This window comes from Amblyraja radiata, chromosome 1 (genome assembly GCF_010909765.2).
Source record: "Amblyraja radiata isolate CabotCenter1 chromosome 1, sAmbRad1.1.pri, whole genome shotgun sequence".
NCBI classification, from domain to species: domain Eukaryota; kingdom Metazoa; phylum Chordata; class Chondrichthyes; order Rajiformes; family Rajidae; genus Amblyraja; species Amblyraja radiata.
In genome coordinates, this window is record NC_045956.1 from 34,382,677 (window position 1) to 34,399,262 (window position 16,586).

Here is a 16,586-nt window from a genome sequence, read left to right on the forward strand (position 1 = left end):
CATGTAGAAATTACAGTGTTTATACCAGGCACATGCCGTGAGAAATTTTACTTCGGAGTCACGTGAGTGACTACGTGAAGAAGGGCCGTCCGTCTGCGTGCGCGTCATTACGTCTGAATGCAAACGCGCGACGGACTGGCAGAGGCACTGCGTCCTCCCAGGCCGTTAGGATGGACAAGTAAGGAAAGTTGAATCACTTACCTGCATTCTTTCGGGCTTGAAACTTTTTGTAGTTTCAGGGCCCAGATGTCGAGGAGACGGTCCGCGGGGAAGTCGGCTGCCGAAGACCGCAGCATTTCCCAGTAGCGGGCAACGGTGTTTCTCGACATTTAGCGCCGGCAGCTGAACCGGCAGGAGACTTGTTGCAGGAGGAGAGCTCCGTTGGTGGTCCTGCAGTACGGGAAAATCCACCCGCAAGTCAAACAACCCGTTGACTCGGAAGAGTCCGGGGAGGGAAAGGGATACCCTCCCTCAAAGGAGAGCGTCTGAGGACGACTCTCCCACATAGGAGCAACTTTTTGGAGAAGTTGCTCCAACAATGACCTGCTCTAAAGGAGAGAGCTGTGTCAGCCCGGTCCCTACAGCAGCAGGCAGTACCGGGAGCCTCGCATAATGGGGCAACCCAATGTCTTCCCCATTGGAGGGGAAGTACATATGGAAGAAACCACTCTGAATCGGAGTACAAAAGCAGGGTGGGGGGAACCTTCCCAGGGACAAGCAGAAGAAAGGAAGTAAGTAACTTTTACTTATATAGCACTGTTTAAGTTAACTTGCACCAAAGAGCTTTACATAAAATAAATAATAAGCACAAAAGAAAATAAATACTTCTGCAATCATCCAGGTTCCACTGGGTGCTTCCCTGGATAGAGATCAAGAAAATGTCTCCTGCTCTGAGGAGAGGAGCATTCACGGTCAGTTTCAGTCTGACCCAAAGCAAGAATCTCATTTAGGCTTGAAACTTTTTGTAGTTTCAGGGCCCAGATGTCGAGGAGACGGTCCGCGGGGAAGTCGGCTGCCGAAGACCGCAGTCTGAAGAAGGGTTTCGGCCCGAAACGTCGCCTATTTCCTTCGCTCCATAGATGCTGCTGCACCCGCTGAGTTTCTCCAGCATTTTTTTGTGTACCTTCGATCTTCCAGCATCTGCAGTTCCTTCTTGAACACATCTCATTTAGGCCCGCTGGAGGGGCCATGTCAGCGCAGGTATCCTCAGGGGCCTGCGGCAGCACCTGTTTTCAGGGCTACCTACAAATCTCACTATCAATGGAGGGGAGTGTGAGTGATCAGTAGGAACTGATCTCGAATTACAATACTATACAATACCATTTATTTGTCATTTGAACCTCACATAACGTTCAAACAAAATTTGGTTTTGAGATCAGTAGGTAACTGATCTCGAATTAAAGTATGAACATACTGAAGCACATGCATATGGCCTCAAGAGACAGCAGTTGGCAGAATATCCGCACAAATGCCGGCAAGGGAACAGCGCTATCAGGGTGACTTTGGAGAAACCAGCCGCCGAATCTTCAGGTAAGACCAGAAGAAGGAAGCAAAAGCTGTCGGACCAATCAAGGTACCAACGACAAGCAAACTTCATCAGTAGGCGACAACACACCCCACACCTCCATGTAAGCAGTTCACTGAAGCCGGTGGTAGCTTGAAAGCTGGGCACGGAAATATGATCAGAGTCGTCTTTCAAGGCAGACTCAGAATTATGGCCAGAATTGTCCGACAAGGCAGGCTCAGTATGATAAGGTTTTCAGACCAAGACCCAAGCAGCGGTCAGGAGAAACATGGAATCCACACTTCCTACCAGTCCAACTCCCAATCAAGGAGAGAAAAGGAACCCGCATCAGGGGCCTTTGGGCTTACCACAAGACCACCGGTAGCCATGGTGGTAGGTGGGTCTGGGTTTACTGAAACAAGGGATTGTGGACCAGTTACATGTTGGTAATTTTACTCTTGTGTTTTTGTTCAAAATGACAATAACATGAATTTCAGATCTGGTTTTAAAAAACAGATAACAACATGTGATTATTCTTTACTGCACAACATACATAGGTTCCAAGCAGACTTGGAACTCGGACCGGAATTGTCTTCAAGGCAGGCCCAGTATTTTGGGCAGGATTGCCTTCCAGGACAGGTGACAGATGGAGGATGTCACTTCATCCAGGTTTAACTCATTTGTGCAGTACAGACTTTTAGAAACAGCAATTTTTTGTTACGGTCTAACTACTGTTTTATAGGAGCTTCCTATAAAATGGTCACATGGCATGCATCGACCTCAAAGATGCATACTATTCGGTGTCTATTCATTAAGAACAGGAGATATTTGAAGTTTAACTGGATGGCATGGCTCTGCCAAATGGGTTGACATCAGCTCCTAGACTATTGACTAAACTACGGAAACCAATTCTGGGACTACAAAGGTCTCAAAATCACATAGTAATGGCATATTTGGAGGACATTTTCATTTTGGAGTCACCAAGAATTGGCAGAAGCATCAGTCAAGCAAACCAAAACCCTGTTTGAAAGAATTGGTTACCTCATCCATCCAGTTAAATCAAAATTGACACCTACAAGGGTAATTGATTACCTAGAATTTACTATCAAAAACACTAAATATGTTGGTGACTTTGCCTAGGGGCAAACGACAATATTAATTAAGCCTGCAATGACCTGATAGTCAAATTCTAGCCATCTATCAGGCAAACAGCGAGTGTAATTGGCAAATAGTAGCTGCATTCCCAGCAGTACGGGTCTTTGCATTACCAGAACTTACAGCAAGCAAAGGAACGAACACTCAGATTACATGCAGGCCGAATTGGCAAACTATGGATTGCCAGCAGAGGCCATTGTTGAATAACTATGGTGGATAACGAATGGGAGACAGCTCAGGGAAATTTTGCTCGAAAGCCATCGAGGGTTCTTCAGACCTATGCAAGCGGCTAAGGATGGGGAGACACCAACACAGTCTAAAGCTGTGGGGGCAGATGGAATGAGCAGGAGTCTGTAATTCCCCAACACATGGAATCAATTACCCAGAATTGTTGGGGGCACAATATGGACTCAAGGTTCTCTGTAGTGATATGTAACCGGTGCTTGTTCAAATTCAGATTGATAACACCACTGCGGTGGCATATATCCATTAACAAGGGTGGTGTAAAATCTGTATCTTACGACAGATTGTCGAACCTCATTTGGCACGTGTATCGAGAGGAATATTTGGGAAATCTACGAGGTAGATATAACACGGTGACAGATGCTGGATCACGAATGTTTAATAACAACACATGTTGAATGTTGAATCAGACAGTATTTAACAAAATAACTACACGATTTGGCATACCAGATGTTGATCCGTTTGCATCTAGACTAACCATTAGTTACCCAGATATGTGTCCTGCGAGCTGGATCCAGGAGCAAGGCAGTGCATGCTTTCTCCCTCAATTGGGGAGGAATGTTTATGTATGCTTTCCGCCAATTTGTCTCACAAACCGATGCTTGACAAAAATCAAGCAAGACTAAGCCACAGGCATATTGGTAGTGCCAGATTGGCCTACTCAAGCCTGATCCCCAAAAATTTTGGGAATTATAGTCCAGCCAGAAATGGCTGTACCCAAGAGCAGGGACCTCCAAGTGAACCCAGTTACAGGGAGCAATCATCCACTACATGAACGTATAACTTGTTGGTCTGCAGATTCTGAGGAGGCCATTTCAAGGCATAGGACTGTCCGAACAAATACAACACAGTTCGGATAACGGATGGCTTGGAGTTCCTATTAATTGTACTATAACTATAAACTAAGTTATAGTGCAACTATAAGTGCCAGAGGCGCACTCTCCTCCAATCTGATGCCGGAAGCAGGGCACAGTTCGATAGGAACGCACCCCTTTACAACAAAATTCATGAAGGGAATTTACAATTTAAGACCTCCAAGGCCAAGGTACACTGACACATGGGATGTGAGCGTGGTACAAACCCTACTTTGACAGTGGGGACCGCCTATAACTAACCCTTAAGGTGGTATGCTGACAAAGAGTCCAGACACTGCAAAAGCTACGGTTGGACTACATGACCACCAATATGAACAACATAACATTCCTAATCAGGAACCTGATAAAACAGAGCAGGCCAGGAATGCCAGGTATGGAGATCCAGTTCTTGGCATATCCAGAGGACCAACGGTTGTGTGGGTGGTAACATACTAACACCACTATCTGAGAGTTACGGAGAACCTCAGATGCTCAGAACAATCGGTCCTCATCAGCCATAAAAAAAAAAACACACCAAAAGGTGTCAACTCAAACCATCTCCAGATGTTCAAAAGAGGTAATGGCGGTAGCAGGAGTAAACATTTATATGGTTAAATCTCACTCCACCAGGGCTGCATCTACGTCGGCAGCAAGAGCTATGGACATGCCCCTCGACGACATCCCAGTGGCTGCAGGATGGACGAATGAAATAACGATCCACCGGTTTTATAACAAACCCATAACCGGACTGGGGGTGTTTGCACGTATCATTTTAAGTTTTGTCCCTTAGTTTCCCCCCCAAGGTTGGGAGGGATAACTTTTTTTTAAACTTTTCTTTCATTTAAAGCATCAGTTTCTTTACTTAACTACGTAATGTCTGAATGCTTTAATGATTGCACGCATCCATAGTCAATCCATTCAGTGTGTGACGCCTGGATTCGTAACCGGCGTAAAATCACAGAGCTTTGAAATCTTCACGTAGTCACTCACGTGACTCCGAAGTAAAATAGTAAGATTAAACGAGAACTTACCAGTTTGAAGTTTGATCTTGATTTTATGAGGAGTTACGATGAGCGATTACGTGCCCACCGCTCCCACCCTCATACTATCAAGGTCATATGGAAGTTCTAGTTTCTTCACAATCTTACTATTCTCAGGTCTTCTTTTTATCAGTGATTTAACACCGCTGCTTTGAAGCTTAACGCGCACGCAGACGGACGGCCCTTCTTCGCGTAATCGCTCATCGTAACTCCTCATAAAATCAAGATCAAACTTCAAACTGGTAAGTTCTCGTTTAATCTTACTATTATTCAGGGTAGGCAGTCAGTCGGCTTTAAAAAAAATCTTAAACTGCACATGCGCAGATTGTTCTCCTCTCCGTAAAAATAAAAAATAAAAATAAAGAATGCCAGGTGCATCGAGACGGGGCTCCTAAGGGACCGTGTTAGGAACCTGGAGCAGCAACTCGATGACCTCTGTCTGCTCAGGGAGAGCGAGGAGGTCATAGAAAGGAGTTACAGGGACGTGGTCACTCCAAGACCACGGGAGACAGAAAACTGGGTCACAGTTAGGAAGGGCAATGGGCAGAGGCAGGGACTGGTGAGTACCTCGGTGGCTGTACACCTTGAAAATAAGTACTCATGTTTGAGTAAGGGTGGGGGAGACAGCCTACCTGGGGGCAGCGACAGCTGCCGGGCCTCTGGCACAAAGACCGGTCCTGTTGCTCAGAAAGGTAAGGAAAAGAAGAGGAGGGCAATTGTAATAGGGGACTATATAGTCAGGGGGTCGGATAGGCGATTCTGTGGACGCAGACAGGAGACCCGGAAGGTAGTTTGCCTCCCTGGTGCCAGGGTCAGGGATGTGTCTGAACGTGTCCAGGAAATCCTGAAATGGGAGCGAGAGGAGCCTGAGGTTGTGGTACATATAGGTACCAACGACATAGGTAAAAAAAGAGAAGATGTCCTGAAAGAAGAATTTAGGGAGTTAGGTAGAGAGTTAAGGAGAAGGACTGCAAAGGTAACAATCTCAGGATTACTGCCTGTGCCACGCGACAGTGAGAGTAGGAATGGAGCGAGGTGGAGGATAAATGAGTGGATGAGGGACTGGTGCAGTGGGTATGGATTCAAGTTTCTGGATCATTGGGACCTCTTTTGGGGAAGGTGCGACCTGTACAGAAGGACGGGTTGCACTTGAACTCGAGGGGGACCAATATCCTGGCGGGGAGATTTGCAAAGGCTACTGGGGAGACTTTAAACTAGTATGGTTGGGGGGGAGGGACTCAAATTGGGAAAGCTAGCAGTCAGTGTGTGAGGCAGGAGGCAGAGAATGTTAGCACTCTGCTCCAAAATGTTGGGGAGAGAGAAGAAAAAGACAATAAACAGAGAATAAGAGAGGGTGGGTTTCTTAAATGTGTATATTTTAATGCTAGGAGCATTGTAAGAAAGGTGGATGAACTTAGAGCCTGGATTGACACCTGGAAGTATGATGTTGTGGCGATCAGTGAAACATGGTTGCAGGAGGGCTGTGATTGGAAACTAAATATTCCAGGATTTCGTTGCTTCAGGTGTGATAGAATTGGAGGGGCAAGAGGTGGAGGTGTTGCATTGCTTATCAGGGAAGATATTACAGCAGTGCTTTGGCAGGATAGATTAGAGGGCTCGTCTAGGGAGGCTATTTGGGTGGAACTGAGAAATGGGAAAGGGGTAGCAACACTTATAGGGGTGTATTATAGACCGCCAAATGGGGAGCGAGAATTGGAAGAGCAAATATGTAAGGAGATTGCAGATATTAGTAGTAAGCACAAGGTAGTGATTGTGGGAGATTTCAAATTTCCACACATAGACTGGAAAACACATTCTGTAAATGGGCTGGATGGGTTGGAGTTTGTAAAATGTGTGCAGGATAGTTTTTTGCAGCAATACATAGAAGTGCCTACTAGAGAAGGGGCGGTGCTGGACCTCCTGTTAGGAAATGAGACGGGTCAGGTGGCAGAGGTATGCGTTGGGGAACAGTTCGGGACCAGTGATCACAATACCATTAGTTTTAATATAATTATGGAGAGGGTCAGAACTGGACCTAGGGTTGAGATTTTTGATTGGAGAAAGGCTAACTTTGAGGAGATGCGAAAGGATTTATAAGGAGTAAATTGGAACAGTTTGTTTTATGGGAAAGATGTGGAAGAGAAATGGAGTACATTTAAAGGTGAAATTTTAAGAGTACAGAATTGTTATGTCCCTGTTCGGTTGAAAGGAAATAGTAAAAATTGGAAAGAGCCATGGTTTTCAAGGGAAATTGTATACTTGGTTCGGAAAAAGAGAGAGATCTACAATAATTATAGGCAGCATGGATTAATGAGGTGCATGAGGAGTGTAAATAATGTAAAAAGAATCTTAAGAAATAAATTAGAAAAGCTAAAAGAAGATATATGGTTGCTTTGGCAAGTAAGGTGAAAGTAAATCCAAAGGGTTTCTACAGCTATATTAATAGCAAAAGGATAACGAGGGATAAAATTGGTCCATTAGAGAGTCAGAGTGGACCAGCTATCTGCAGAGCCAAAAGAGATGGGGGAGATATTGAACAATTTCTTTTCTTCGGTATTCACCAAGGAGAAGGATATTGAATTATGTGAGGTAAGGGAAACAAGTAGAGTAGCTATGGAAACTATGAGATTCAAAGAAGAGGAAGTACTGCCACATTTGAGAAATATAAAAGTGGATAAGTCTCCAGGTCCGGACAGGATATTCCCTAGGACATTGAGGGAAGTTAGTGTAGAAATAGCAGGGGCTATGACAGAAATATTTCAAATGTCATTAGAAACGGGAATAGTGCCGGAGGATTGGCGTACTGCGCATGTTGTTCCATTGTTTAAAAAGGGGTCTAAGAGTAAACCTAGCAATTATAGACCTGTTAGTTTGACGTCAGTGGTGGGCAAATTAATGGAAAGGGTACTTAGAGATAATATATATAAGCATCTGGATAAACAGGGTCTGATTAGGAACAGTCAACATGGATTTGTGCCTGGAAGGTCATGTTTGACTAATCTTCTTGAATTTTTTGAAGAGGTTACTCGGGAAATTGATGAGGGTAAAGCAGTGGATGTTGTATATATGGACTTCAGTAAGGCCTTTGACAAGGTTCCTCACGGAAGGTTGGTTAAGAAGGTTCAATTGTTGGGTATTAATGGTGGAGTAGCAAGATGGATTCAACAGTGGCTGAATGGGAGATGCCAGAGAGTAATGGTGGATGGTTGTTTGTCAGGTTGGAGGCCAGTGACTAGTGGGGTGCCACAGGGATCTGTGTTGGGTCCACTGTTGTTTGTCATGTACATCAATGATCTGGATGATGGGGTGGTAAATTGGATTAGTAAGTATGCAGATGATACTAAGATAGGTGGGGTTGTGGATAATGAAGTAGATTTTCAAAGTCTACAGAGAGATTTATGCCAGTTGGAAGAGTGGGCTGAAAGATGGCAGATGGAGTTTAATGCTGATAAGTGTGAGGTGCTGCATCTTGGCAGGACAAATCAAAATAGGACGTACATGGTAAACGGTAGGGAATTGAAGAATGCAGTTGAACAGAGGGATCTGGGAATAACTGTGCACAGTTCCCTGAAAGTGGAATCTCATGTAGATAGGGTGGTAAAGAAAGCTTTTGGTGTGCTGGCCTTTATAAATCAGAGCATTGAGTATAGAAGTTGGGATGTAATGTTAAAATTGTACAAGGCATTGGTGAGGCCAATTCTGGAGTATGGTGTACAATTTTGGTCGCCTAATTATAGGAAGGATGTCAACAAAATAGAGAGAGTACAGAGGAGATTTACTAGAATGTTGCCTGGGTTTCAGCAACTAAGTTACAGAGAAAGGTTGAACAAGTTAGGGCTTTATTCTTTGGAGCGCAGAAGGTTAAGGGGGGACTTGATAGAGGTCTTTAAAATGATGAGAGGGATAGACAGAGTTGACGTGGATAAGCTTTTCCCACTGAGAGTAGGGAAGATTCAAACAAGGGGACATGACTTGAGAATTAAGGGACAGAAGTTTAGGGGTAACATGAGGGGGAACTTCTTTACTCAGAGAGTGGGCTGTGTGGAATGAGCTTCCAGTGAAGGTGGTGGAGGCAGGTTCGATTTTATCATTTAAAAATAATTGGATAGTTATATGGACGGGAAAGGAATGGAGGGTTATGGTCTGAGTGCAGGTATATGGGACTAGGGGAGAATACGTGTTCGGCACGGACTAGAAGGGTCGAGATGGCCTGTTTCCGTGCTGTAATTGTTATATGGTTATATGGTTATAAAGAAAGTAACAATTCAATTTACCCAAGGCTTCCAAATCTCCTTCATTCTGAATGACTGAATGGGTGGGGGGTGGAGGGTGACGACAGGTGGAGAGATGGTGGGAAAAACGGGAGCACACCGGGACAAGTTGAATCAGTTGTGATATTATTGAATGACAATACTAGTTCAAGGGACCAATTGGGGGGAGAGTTCCTTTCACAGCGTGTGGGGAATCTGGCCAGGGTTAAAGCTGCGGGGAGGGCAGGAGCATTGAGAAGGAGGGTATCAGGGATCATGCCAGTAACCCACTCACTCACTACTGCCACGGCGCTCCGGGCGCGGAGCCACCGCATTGTGTCCGGGGAGGGAAGTAGCTCGGGTGGCTGCGAGCGGCTGCCGGGACTTCAGCGCCTTCTGCCGGCCCGCTCACCTCTGGCAGTGCTCTCCGTCTGAACAGTGAGGGGACCAGCTCAAGAGCAAAGATCATAGAGCGGAGTGGGTCAGCGGGCGATGGATAAAGGACAGTGGGCAGTGGAGCTTACTCCTGTATCTGCGCGAACAAGGTACCAATTGAGGTTACTCGCACTGACACAAGGAGTCAGCTCCACCGCCCACTGTCCTGTTATCCATCGCTCGCTGACCCTCTCTTGAGCTGGTTGCTGACATGATCCCTGACCCCCTCCTTCTCCACGTTCCTGCCCTCCCCGCAACTTTACCCCAGGCCAGACTCCCCACACGCTGTGAATGGAACTCTACAGCCGCTTCCCATCAGCTGCCAGCAATGAGGGATAGACTTGGCTGTCCCTCAGTACAGCAACATCGTTCTTGACGTTGCTGTACTGAGGGATAGCCAAGTCTATTTTTCTTGGCTAACAACCTAACCTTCGGTATCCAAGTCGCAGGTATATTTTCCTGCCTTATTTTTGGGTGAAAAATAGCATCTTCATTGCCGGAAAATACGGTATTTAAAAAGATATAGCTCAAAGAAATCTACTTACCACATTATTTGTACGCAAATTCCATTCTTCTCTCTCTGTTTCTTAAGATACTCTTAAGATAATGACAATCCATGTTTGAAAAACCCGCCAAGACACTTGTGCTGCGCATGTGCAGTACACAGTCCACTCTGCAAAGGCAGAATTTCAGCTGCCTTCAGCTCCCCTTGAAATTGACGGCTTGAAGCAGCGTCGACGGCACGTGAGCTGCACACACTTTCGCGTATTACATGTACTGATCATTACATGTAATGATCGATCTTTTAGGAAGGCATAATTCTCCCATGCCTTTACGATTTATATTTAATAATTATCATTTTATAATTTAGTCAGGGTAGGCAGTGCCTACCCTATCGGCACGTGCCTGCCCATTTCAGGGCACCATAATGTTTGGGACACATGGCTTCACAGGCGTTTGTAATTGCTCAGGTGTGTTTAATTGCCTCCTTAATGCAGGTATCTAAGAGAGCTCTCAGCACCTAGTCTTTCCTCCAGTCTTTCTATCACCTTTGGAAACTTTTATTGCTGTTCATCAACATGAGGATCAAAGTTGTGCCAATGAAAGTTAAAGAAGCCATTATGAGACTGAGAAACAAGAATAAAACTGTTATCAAAATCAACTGATTGGAACATAATTAAGAAGAAAGAGAGCACTTGTGAGCTTACTAATCGCAAAGGGACTGGTAGGCCAAGGAAGACCTCCACAGTTGATGACAGAAGAATATCCTGTCCGACAGATCAGAAACACTCTTCAGGTGTGGATTTGTCAATGACAATAGACAATAGGTGCAGGAGTAGGCCATTCGGCCCTTCGAGCCAGCAACGCCATTCACTGTGATCATGGCTGACCATCCACAATCAGTGCCCTGTTCCTGCCTTCTCCCCATATCCCTTGACTCCGCTATCTTTAAGAGCTCTCGCTAACTCTCTCTTGAAAGCATCCAGAGAATTGGCCTCCACTGCCTTCTGAGGCAGCGAATTCCACAGATTCACAACTCTCTGGGTGAAAAAGGTTTTCCTCATCTTCGTTCTAAGTGGCCTACCCCTTATTCTTAAACTGTGGCCCTTGGTTCTGGACTCCCCCAACATCGGGAACATGTTTCCTGCGTCTAGCGTGTCCAAACCCGTAATAATCTTATATGTTTCAATAAGATCCCCTCTCATCCTTGTAAATTCCAGAGTATACAAACCCAGCCTCCATTCTATCAACATATGACAGTCCCGCCATTGCGGGAATTAACCTCGAGAACCTACGCTGCACTCCCTCAATAGCAAGAATGTCCTTCCTCAAATTTGGAGACCAAAACTACACACAATACTCCAGGTGGGTCTCACTAAGGCCTTGTACAACTGCAGAAGGACTTCCTATACTCAACTCCTCTTGTTATGAAGGCCAACATGTCATTCGCTTCTACCTGCATGCTTATGCCAGCTCTACCTGCATGCTTATTTTCAGTAACTGATGAAAAGGACCCCCAGATCTCGTTGTACTTCCCCTTTTCCCAACTTGACACCATTCAGATCATAATCTGCCTTCCTGTTTTGCCACCAAAGTGGATAGCTTCACATTTATCCACATTAAACTGCATCAGCCATGCATCGGCCCACTCACCCAACCTGTCCAAGTCACCCTGCATCCTCATAGCATCCCCCTCACAGTTCACATTGCCACCCAGCTTTGTGTCATCTGCAAATTTGCTAATGTTACTTTTAATCTCTTCATCTAAATCATTAATGAATATTGTAAATAGCTGCGGTCCCAGCGCCAAGCCTTGTGGTACCCCACTAGTCACTGCCTGCCATTCTGAAAGGGACCCGTCAATCCCTACTCTTTGTTTCCTGTCTGCCAACCAATTTTCTATCCTTGTCAGTACCCTACCCCCAATGCCATGTGCTCTAATTTCACCCACTAATCTCCTATGTGGGACCTTATCAAATGCTTTCTGAAAGTCCAGGTACACTACATCCACTGGCATGTCAATTTTCCTAGTTACATCCTCAAAAAATTCCAGAAGATTAGTCAAGCATGATTTCCCCATCGTAAATCCATGCTGACCCGATCCTGCTACTGTTATCCAAATGTGCTGCTATTTCATCCTTTGCAATTGACTCCAGCATCTTCCCTACCACCGATGTCAGGCTAACTGGTCTACAATTCCGTTTTCTCGCTCCCGCCTTTCTTAAAAAGTGGGATAATATTAGCTACCCTCCAATTCACAGGAACTGATCATGAATCTTTAGACCACTCTCCGCAGAAGACTTCATGAACAGAAATACAGAGGCTACACAGCAAGATGCAAACCATGTAACCATATAACAATTACAGCACGGAAACAGGCCATCTCTGCCCTTCTAGTCCGTGCCGAACACTTACTCTCCCCTAGTCCCATCTACCTGCACTCAGACCATAAACCCTCCATTCCTTTCCCGTCCATATACCTATCCAATTTATTTTTAAATGATAAAATCGAACCTGCCTCCACCACTTCCACTGGAAGCTCATTCCACACAGCTACCACTCTCTGTTCCCCCTCATGTTACCCCTAAACTTTTGTCCCTTAATTCTCAAATCATGTCCTCTTGTTTGAATCTTCCCTACTCTCAATGGAAAAAGCTTATTCACGTCAACTCTGTCTATCCCTCTCATAATTTTAAAGTCCTCTATCAAGTCCCCCCTTAACCTTCTGCGCTCCAAAGAATAAAGACCTAACTGTAACTTAGGTGCTGAAACCCAGGCAACATTCTAGTAAATCTCCTCTATACTCTCTCTATTTTGTTGACATCTTTCCTATAATTTGGCGACTAAAATTGTACACCATACTCCAGAATTGGCCTCACCAATGCCTTGTACAATTTTAACATTACATCCCAACTTCTATACTTAATGCTCTGATTTATAAAGGCCAGCACACCAAAAGCTTTCTTTACCACCCTATCTACATGAGATTCCACCTTCAGGGAACTATGCAGTTATTCCTAGATCCCTCTGTTCAACTGCATCCCTCAATTCGCTACCATTTACCATGTACGTCCTATTTTGATTTGTCCTGCCAAGATGTAGCACCTCACACTTTCAGCATTAAACTCCATCTGCCATCTTTCAGCCCATTCTTTCAAATGGCCTAAATCCTTCTGTAGACTTTGAAAATCTACTTCATTATCCACCTATCTTAGTATCATCTGCATACTTACTAATCCAATTTACCACACCATCATCAAGAACATTGATATTCATGACATATGACAAACAACAGCGGACCCAACACAGATCCCTGAGGCACCCCACTCGTCGCCGGCTTCCGACCTGAAAAACAGTTATCCACCATTACTCTCTGGTATCTCCCATTCAGCCACTTTTGAATCCATCTTGCTACTCCACTATTAATACCCAACAATTGAACCTTCTTAACCAACCTTCCATGTGGAACCGTGTCAAAGGCCTTACTGAAGTTCATATAGACAACATCCACCGCTTTACCCTCATCAATTTCCCTAGTCAAGATTAGTCAAACATGACCTTCCAGGCACAAATCCATGTTGACTGTTCCTAATCAGACCCTGTTTATCCAGATGATTATATATATTATCTCTAAGTATCCTTTCCATTAATTTGCCCACCACTGATGTCAAACTAACAGGTCTATAATTGCTAGGTTTACTCTTAGAACCCTTTTTAAACAATGGGACAACATGCGCATTACGCCAATCCTCCGGCACCATTCCCGTTTCTAATGACATTTGAAATATTTCTGTCATAGCCCCTGCTATTTCTACACTAACTTCCCTCAATGTCCTTGGGAATATCCTGTCAGGACCTAGAGACTTATCCACTTTTATATTTTTCAAAAGTGTCAGTACTTCCTCTTCTTTGATCCTCATAGTTTCCATAGCTACTCTACTTGTTTCCCTTACATCACATAATTCAATATCCTTCTCCTTGGTGATATTGAGATCAACCGAAGAAAATAAATTGTTCAATATCTAAAAACCACTGGTGAGCCGCAACAATAGGATGGCCAGGTTACATTTTGCCAAGAAGTACTTTGGGCGGTCACAGTGGCGCAACGGTAGGGTTGCTGCCTTACAGCGAATGCAGCGCCGGAGACCCGAGTTCGATCCTGTCTACGGGTGCTGTCTGTATGGAGTTTGTACGTTCGCCCCGTGATCTGTGTGGGTTTTCTCCGAGATCTTTGGTTTCCTCCCACACTCCAAAGACGCACAGGGTTGTAGGTTAATTGGCTTGGTAAATGTAAAAATTGTCCCTTGTGGGTGTAGGATTGTGTTAATGTGCGGGGTCGGCGCAGACCCAGTATGCCGAAGCCCCGTTTCCGCGCTGTATCTCTAAACTAAACAAAAAAGTTCTGGAAAAAGGTCTTGTGGACAGATGAGACGAAGATTAACTTATATCAGAGTGATGGCAAGAGCAAAGTATGGAGGAGAGAAGGAACTGCCCAAGATCCAAAGCATAGCACCTCATCTGTGAAACACAGTGGTGGGGGTGTTATGGCCTGGGCATGTATGGCTGCTGAAGGTACTGGCTCACTTATCTTCATTGATGATACAACTGCCGATGGTAGTAGCATAATGAATTCTGAAGTGTATAGACACATCCTATCTGCCCACGTTCAAACAAATGCCTCAAAACTCATTGGCCGGTGGTTCATTCTACAGCAAGACAATGATCCCAAACATACTGCTAAAGCAACAAAGGAGTTTTGTAAAGCTAAAAAATGGTAAATTCTTGAGTGGCCAAGTCAATCACCCGATCTGAACCCAATTGTGCATGCCTTTTATATGCTGAAGAGAAAACTGAAAGGGACTAGCTCCCAAAACAAGCATAAGCTAAAGATGGCTGCAATACAGGCCTGGCAGAGCATCACCAAAGACACCCAGCACCCTGCCAGAGGATTGGGAAACTTTCATAGGACAACAGAAGGAAACAAAATGGGCAATACGGGCTGAAAAGATGAAGTATGAAGGGAAGCTGGCCAGAAATATAAAGGAGGACAGTAAAAGCTTCTTTAGATATGTTAAGGGAAAAAGAGTAGCAAAGTCAAATGTGGGTCCCTTGACGGCAGACAGGGGTGAAATTATTATGGGCAACAAGGAAATGGCAGAAGAGTTGAATAGATACTTCGGATCTGTCTTCACTAAGGAAGACACAAACAATTTCTCAGATGTACTGGAGGACAGAGGATCTAAGGGGGTAGAGGAACTGAAAGAAATTTTCATTAGGCAAGAAATAGTATTGGGTAGGCTAATGGGACTGAAGGATGATAAACCCCCTGGGCCTGATGGTCTGCATTCCAGGGTCCTCAGAGAGGTTGCTCTTGAAATAGAGGCCGCATTGGTGATCATTTTCCAATGTTCTATAGATTCAGGATCAGTTCCTGTGGATTGGAGGATAGCTAATGTTATCCCACTTTTCAAGAAAGGAGCGAGAGAGAAAACCGGGAATTACAGACCAGTTAGCCTGACTTCGGTGGTGGGAAAGATGCTGGAGTCAATTATTAAAGAGGTAATAATGGGGCATTTGGATAGCAGTAAAAGGATTAGTCCAAGTCAACATGGATTTATGCAAGGGAAATCATGCTTGACTAATCTTCTGGAATTTTTGAGGATGTGACAAGTAAAATGGATGAAGGGGTGCCAGTGGATGTAGTGTATCTAGACTTTCAGAAAGCCTTTGATAAGGTCCCGCACGGGAGACTGGTGACTAAAATTAGAGCACATGGTATTGGGGGTAGGGTGTTGACATGGATAGAAAATTGGTTGGCAGACCGGAAGCAAAGAGTAGGAGTGAACGGCTCCTTTTCAGAATGGCAGGCAGTGGCGAGTGGAGTGCCGCAAGGCTCGGTGTTGGGGCCGCAACTGTTTACCATATATATTAATGATTTGGAAGAGGGAATTAGGAGCAACACTAGCAAGTTTGCGGATGACACAAAGCTGGGTGGCAGTGTGAACTGTGAAGAGGATGTTAGGAGGTTGCAGTGTGACCTGGACAGGTTGAGTGAGTGGGCAGATGCGTGGCAGATGCAGTATAATATAGATAAATGTGAGGTTATCCACTTTGGCGGCAAAAACAAGGGGGCAGATTATTATCTCAATGGGGTTAGGTTAGGTAAGGGGGAGGTGCAGCGAGACCTGGGCGTCCTTGTACACCGGTCACTGAAAGTTGGCATGCAGGTACAGCAGGCAGTGAAGAAAGCTAATGGAATGTTGGCCTTCATAACAAGAGGATTTCAGTATAGGAGTAAAGAGGTTTTTCTGCAGTTGTATAGGGCTCTGGTGAGACCACATCTGGAGTATTGTGTACAGTTTTGGTCTCCTAATTTGAGGAAGGACATCCTTGTGATTGAGGCAGTGCAGCGTAGGTTCACGAGATTGATTCCTGGGATGGCGGGACTGTCATATGAGGAAAGATTGAAAAGACTAGGCTTGTATTCACTGGAGTTTAGAAGGATGAGGGGACATCTTATAGAATCACATAAAATTATAAAAGGACTGGTCAAGCTGGATGCAGGGAAAATGTTCCCAATGTTGGGCGAGTCCAGAACCAGGGG

At 44.9% G+C, this 16,586-nt stretch overlaps 1 protein-coding gene across 1 annotated transcript in view; it reads right to left on the bottom strand.

Annotated features, from left to right (window-relative positions):
- manba (mannosidase beta) overlaps positions 1 to 16,586 on the bottom strand; it is a 73,876-nt gene that overhangs the window by 20,071 nt on the left and 37,219 nt on the right. The gene's annotated exons all lie outside the window — the stretch shown is intronic.